We start from the raw sequence: 6,545 nt of genomic DNA, 5'->3' as shown, positions 1-6,545 counted from the left end.
GTACCTTGATGTCTTCTTAAGTGATCTTACGGGTTAACAAGCCAATTTGGCATCTTTTTCCATCATGGTTTAACCAATAATGGTTCTAAAAAAGATTTGTGTACCTGCATGGTCTTAGACCTTCTCTTAATGATTGTATCAGCTTACAAACTCAGGTAGATATTTTTGTTTTAAAGCTCTTTTTACAGAGCCTTACTGACTGAATGTTGTGTGTCTATGTAGTGAAGTAGGGTAGATGCCTTTCTTTAAACTACCAGACCAATAAACTCCTTTATAAGTTTGTAGAATACTTCTCAGTCTATGTAGTAGTTTCCTTCAGAGAAAGATGTCTTGTCTTGTTTCTGAGTTTTGCTTTTTTTCCTCCTAAAATGACTAAAAAGTTTTTAACTAGTTTGTAAGGTGTGTTTAGTCACCCAAATTGGCAGGGGGAGGGGAGGGTTCTTACTGTATGTGACTATTGTTTGTATTGTGCATTACTTGTCATGCCTATCTTGGTTGGTGGTTGATACATTTTAAGGAAAAAGAGTGAGGGCCCATACATACCATTTAATTTGGTCCTTTGTTGAGGCACAGTTTCACAAAAATTGGAAACATCAAAAACAAATGGAAGCTCTGTCCAATTAAGACCCAGTGTAACAAATTCTGTAGACAGTTTAAGACCTTGCTTGATTTAATGTAGCTACAAGCCCATCTTATAAAATGTAATTACTAAATTAGAAGTACTGTCATCTTGATGTAGCTCAGCACAGTAATGCCATGAGCTTCGAGAATGATTCTGTCAGTTCTTGGAAGTTGTGCATCTTGAGTCAATTGCTGTTATAGTTTCCTGTTCTGCTGCACTCTACTTTTCTATTTTAGTGATTAATCATGCTGTGTTTCTAATAAGAAAAAATGCTCAGTGGGACAGACATTGTTCTGAGCAGCTCATTAAAAACAGAGCATTTATAACTGTTAATGGAACAGGTCATGTTAAAAAACCCCTTCCATTAACACAACTCCTACCATCCGAAAAAGGGTTCACTTGTCTTTTTAGACAAAAATTACTGGGCTTTGTAACTTAAAATGTTACATACTGCAAAGCATGACTGGTTATGGGCAAACTGTTATGTAGAACAAACTAACAATGTTAGAGAACTCTTGTGTTAATGGAGGCTTCTGAATGTATCTTTGTGGTCCATAGAGAAGGCTGAAGGATGTAGCAAGGAGATGATGTATCAGCTACTGGCAGCCTTAAAACAAAGTCAGTGTCTCTCTGGACTTTAAAATGTTCCTATGCAGTTTTATTTTATTTTTGTTTAATCAAATAAATGTGAGTTTTTCATGGCAAGCTTGGGTCTCTTGTGTGTGTATGTTATCCGTTTAAAAAAACTTTCTTTTGCATCCTGTAAGAAAGGACAAGGCGCATCTTGGAGAAAGTGAAACTGGTTCTCTGTAAACGATAAAGCTTCTAAAACAAAAATTGAGGAAGTGTATGTCGTTCTGAAAAACCAGCGCAATAAAGTATAGGAAACATGAGACCTTTGTTAAAAATACACCAAACTCTTTCCCAATAATATGCAGGTAATGGTAATTTGTTGCAAGGCCAAAATGTTTTCAATTTAATGAATAGTTGGTTTTGCACCTTGCCTTTGTAAATCAGTATCACTTTTGTGAATGAAGGATGGTCTTTGGTTAAGGCATGGGCCTTATGTCAAAATAGATCCTCAGTTCTTCCAGAGAGTTCCAGTGTAGCCTTGGACAAGTCGATTAATTTTGGTGCCTCCATTCATCAGTAAAATGTGGATGATATTTGGGTGCTTTACATCTCGGGGTGCTAAATTTGTTGTTTGTGAAGTATGTTGGGGCTCCTATGGCAGGCACAAGTGCCAAGCAGCACAATTTAGCTTAAAGATTTGCATAATAATTGGTCATGCAGGCAGCAATCCTTTTTAGCTCACACGGCTTTGGAGAAATCTTGAAAGAAAATATGGGACAGGAAGTCTTCAGTAGACTTAGAGATGAGAGAATTAAGTGAGTGAGAGGATGTGTGGTGTATGGGGGTGAATTCTAGAGCTTCCAGGGTGATGTAAACAGAAGTAACCAAAGTTCCCTCTAAGCTGCGTGTTTGTGCAGCAGGCTATCAAGGGCTGCACAGGTGGGGACAGATGTCTCTCCCCTGGCCAAGGAACTGCTGCAGCTGGGGAGCAGCACCTCTCCCCCAGCTACAGGCATGAGAGAGGTCTGAGGGAGTCCTCTCTCCCTGCCACAACCCCAGGGAAGCCTGCACTCCAAATCTGTCATCCCTGGTCCCCCGCCAGAGCCCTCACCCCCTGCATCCCAACCCTCTGCCCCAGCTCTGAGCCCCCTCCCACACTCCGAACCCCTCAGCCCCACCCCACATCACCTCCATATTGATGCACATAACAAAATTCATTTCACACATGGACCTAAAAAATTAAGAGGGAACATTGGAAGTTACCATGTAAGAACAGTCATACTGGGTCAGACCAAAAGTCCATTTAGCCCGGCATCCTGTCCTTCTGGCAGTGGCCAGTACCCAATGCTTCAGAGGGAATGAACTGAACGGGGCAATTACTGAGTGATCCAGGAGTGATCCTTTCATTCAGACCCAGCTTCCAGTAGGTTTAGGAACACCTAGAGCATGGGGTTGTGTCCCTGACCATCTTAGCAAATAGCCATTGATGGACCTATCCTTCTTAACTTAGCTAATTCTCTTTTGAACTCTGTTATACTTCTGGCCTTCATAAAATCCCCTGGTAATGAGTTCCACAGATTGACTGTGCATTATGGGAAGAAGTACTTCCATACATCTGTTTTTAAACTGCTGCAAATTAATTTCATTGGGTGACACCTAGTTCTTGTTATGTGAAGGAGTAAAGAACACTTCCTTATTCACTTTCTTCACATCATTCATGATTGTATAGCCCTCTATCATATCCCCTCTTCGGGATCTCTTTTCCAAGCTGTACAATCCCAGTCTTTTTAATCTCTCCTCAGATGGAAGCTGTTTCATACCCCTAATAATTTTTGTTGCCTTTCTCTTTACTTTTTCCAATACTAACATCCTTTTAGAGACAGGGTGACCAGATCTGCACACAGTATTCAAAAGGTGGGTGTGACATTCCCCTCTGCTGTTATCTGTACCAGTGATCTATTAGGTCCCTCCAATCCTCGGCTCTGGGAGCCAGCCATACCCTGCTCTGCTGTGAGAATCCCCACTCCTGGGCTGTTCACTTACAGCCTCTGGCATGTAAGCTTCTCCTTGGATTGTGCAACCGAATAACACTAGCCAGTATGTCCAGTACCACAACCTAGGAACCTCCATCTTGCAGTGTCCAGTTATGCCTGCTGGATCCTGCTGCAAGCTTATGAGTTCGTCAGTTTAACAAAGAAATTGATATGTACCAGGCTTGTTGTCCCAAGGGGAATCTCTGGCATGCTTCAAACCAAACTCACTGTTTCAGGTAGAATAAACAAATTTATTAACTACAAAGATAGATTTTAAGTGATTGTAAGTCAAAGCAAAACAAGTCAGATTTGGTCAAATAAAAAAGCAAAATTCATTTTAAGCTGATCTTAACACTTTCAGTGCCCTTACAAACTTAGATGCTTCTCACCACAGACTGGCTGGTTGTCCTTCAGCCAGGCTCTCCCCTTTAATCAGCGTGTGAGTCACTTGGTGTGTGGTCTGTAGATGGAGGTGGAAAAGAGGAAGAGTGTGACAAATGTCCCTCCCTTTTATCATGCTCTTTATTCCCTCTTGGCTCCCCTGCCCTTCCCCCCAAGTCAGGTGAGCATTACCTCATCGTAGTCTCAAACTGACCAAAGAAAGGAGGGTGACTCACTCAAGAGTCCAAAGATCCTTTGTTGCTGCCTAGGCCAGTGTCCTTTGTTCCTGTGACGCTGGGCTGGGTTTGTCTCATACCTGCCCTGATGAGGTGTGAACTGCCTCTCTGCTCTTGGAGATTTTTTTGCCTGGATTTGTTTTAAACTATGAGGACACATTTTCAGCCTCATAACTATATACATGAAATTACAACCTATAACATTACTATAATAACAAGGCTCAGTACATCATGAGCCTTCCGAAGACACCTGACATGACAAACTTTGCATTGGATACCACACAATCATAATATAAGGATGAACATGGGGAGGTGTAGCGTGTTTTCCCCAAGGTACAGAGCGTTACAGTGGGTGTATCGTGGATTTATATAGAGGCATTGTTATATTTTCTGTTTTTCCCCTTTGGCTTTCAGGTGGGACTGGTACTGAAGTAATTCAAGAACAATTCTGAAAATTCCCACCTTACCTCAAATATTCTGAAGTTGACTTTTCTTGACTTGGACCCCTCAGCGCAGCAATCCTTTCCTTGAACTCTCTTGCAACCCACAATGACTCAGACCACTGGTTTTGCAGTAAACTAGATATGGTGAGGGGCTGAGGCACTTAAGTGGATGCTAGTGGGCAGAGATGCACTAACCAGCAAGTGAGCCTCAAGCTCTTAGTGACTAGTCTGTTAGTGACCCTATATTAGTTAATGCTTTAAGGTCTTGTCTATTCTTGGCACTTTTGTCAAAAACTTCCCTCTGCTGCTACCACCAGTTTAGTTCCACCACTGTTCGCAACTGTGGAAGGACTAGTATAGAGTAGAATGCCAATGGCCACTGCAGTTTTAAGGACCTTGTGGCTTTGACTTCTCTGAGATCTGGTAGGTGACTGGGCAGTAAAAACACTGGTGGCCAACTGTAGCTCTGTCTACACCAGACATCGCTGGAGCTGAAATGCTGGAAGCCCTCTGTGCCATAATAGCACTGGAAGTACATGGATTTGAAACCATTGCCTGTTCCCCAAAACCCAAGCAGAGGCCCTTTGCCAGCAGAGGTCTGCAAGCAGAGGGCAAAGGTGCGATCATTTCAGAGTAGCTCTCTGGATGAGGCAAAAGACTTGCATCCTTTCTTTAGTCCATGTATTTACTGCTGTGATGGAAGTGATAAGATTGAATCCTGCACCGACTTGAATGGGAACAGGATCAAGCCCTTACTGAGTGACAACTTTGTTGGTTATAGGATCTGTGTGACTGATATCCTCACATCCCCTTCTTGGTCTTGAATCCCGGAGCATTTGCTACTGAATCTTACATATAACCATTGATTACATTGGTTAAATTAAATCCTCTTCCAAATTCTTTCCGAGCTTTAGCTGGACCGGGCAACTCAACAGCCGCCTTGTCTGCCTGCCTCTTGAAGCACTTTGGTAGAGAGACTAAAATAATGAGGGGAAAGTAGGTGTTGGGAAGCAAGCAATATCCCTCCTCTCTAGTCTTAGGAGATATGTCATGTGACTTAAGGAGGAACAGGACATCTTCAGCTTTCTGGAACTGACTGATCAGTCAGGATTATGGTAAGGCTAGGAAAAAATTATAAAATGTATATGTGTAAATATTAGAGCTGTCAAGCAATTAAAAAAATCACGATTAATCATGAATACTATTTAAATACTCTGGATGTTTTCTACATTTTCAAATATATTGATCTCAATTACAACACAATACAAAGGGTAGACTGCTCACTTTATTTTTAATTACAAGTGTTTGCACTGTAAAAAGAAATGTATTAGGTAAATTGAAAAATACTAAGTACTCTAGTGGAATCTCTTTATCATGAAAGTTGAATTTATAGGATTATGTACAAAAAAACTGCATTCAAAAATAAAACTATGTAAAACTTTCGACCCTACAAGTCCACTCAGTTCTACCTCTTGTTCAGCCAATTGCTCAAACAAACAAGTTTATTTACATTTGCAGGAGATAATGCTGCTCACTTCTACCTGAAAAGGGAGAACAGGCATTCTCATGGCCCTGTTGTAGCAGAGGTCTTAAGATATTTATGTGCCAGATGCACTAAAGAGTCATATGTCCCTTCATGCTTCAACCACCATTCCAGAGAACGTGTCCATGCTGACGGGTTCTGCTTGAAAGCCATCCAAAGCAGTGCAGACCGACACGTTCATTTTCATTATCAGAGTCAGATGTCACCAGCAAAAGGTTGATTTCTTTTTTCAGTGGTTCGGGTTCTGTAGTTTCCACATCGAGGTGTTGCTCTTTTAAGATTTCTGAAAGTCTTGTCCCTCTCAGATTTTGGAAGGCACTTCATATTCCTAAATCTTGAGTCGAGTGCTGTAGCTATCTTTAGACATCTCACATTGGTGCCTTCTTTGCATTTTGTTAGATCTGCAGTGAAAGTGTTCTTAAAATGAACAATACATGCTGGGTCATCAGCCAAGACTGCCATAACATGAAATGTATGGCAGAATGCAGGTAAAAGTGAGCAGGGGACGTATAATTCTCCCCTAAAGAGTTCAGTCGCAAATTTAACACTTTTTTTTTTTTTTTTAAACAAGTGCCATCAGCATGGAAGCATGTCCTCTGTAATGGTGGTTGAAGCACGAAGGGCATACAAATGTATCTGGCACATACATACTTTGCAATGCTGGTTACAAAAGTGCCATGCAAATGCCTGTTCTCACTTTCTGGTGAGATTGTA

Source organism: Chelonoidis abingdonii, chromosome 2 (genome assembly GCF_003597395.2).
Source record: "Chelonoidis abingdonii isolate Lonesome George chromosome 2, CheloAbing_2.0, whole genome shotgun sequence".
NCBI lineage: Eukaryota > Metazoa > Chordata > Testudines > Testudinidae > Chelonoidis > Chelonoidis abingdonii.
The sequence above is the reverse complement of the archived record's forward strand: the minus strand, read 5'-3'. Positions refer to the sequence as shown.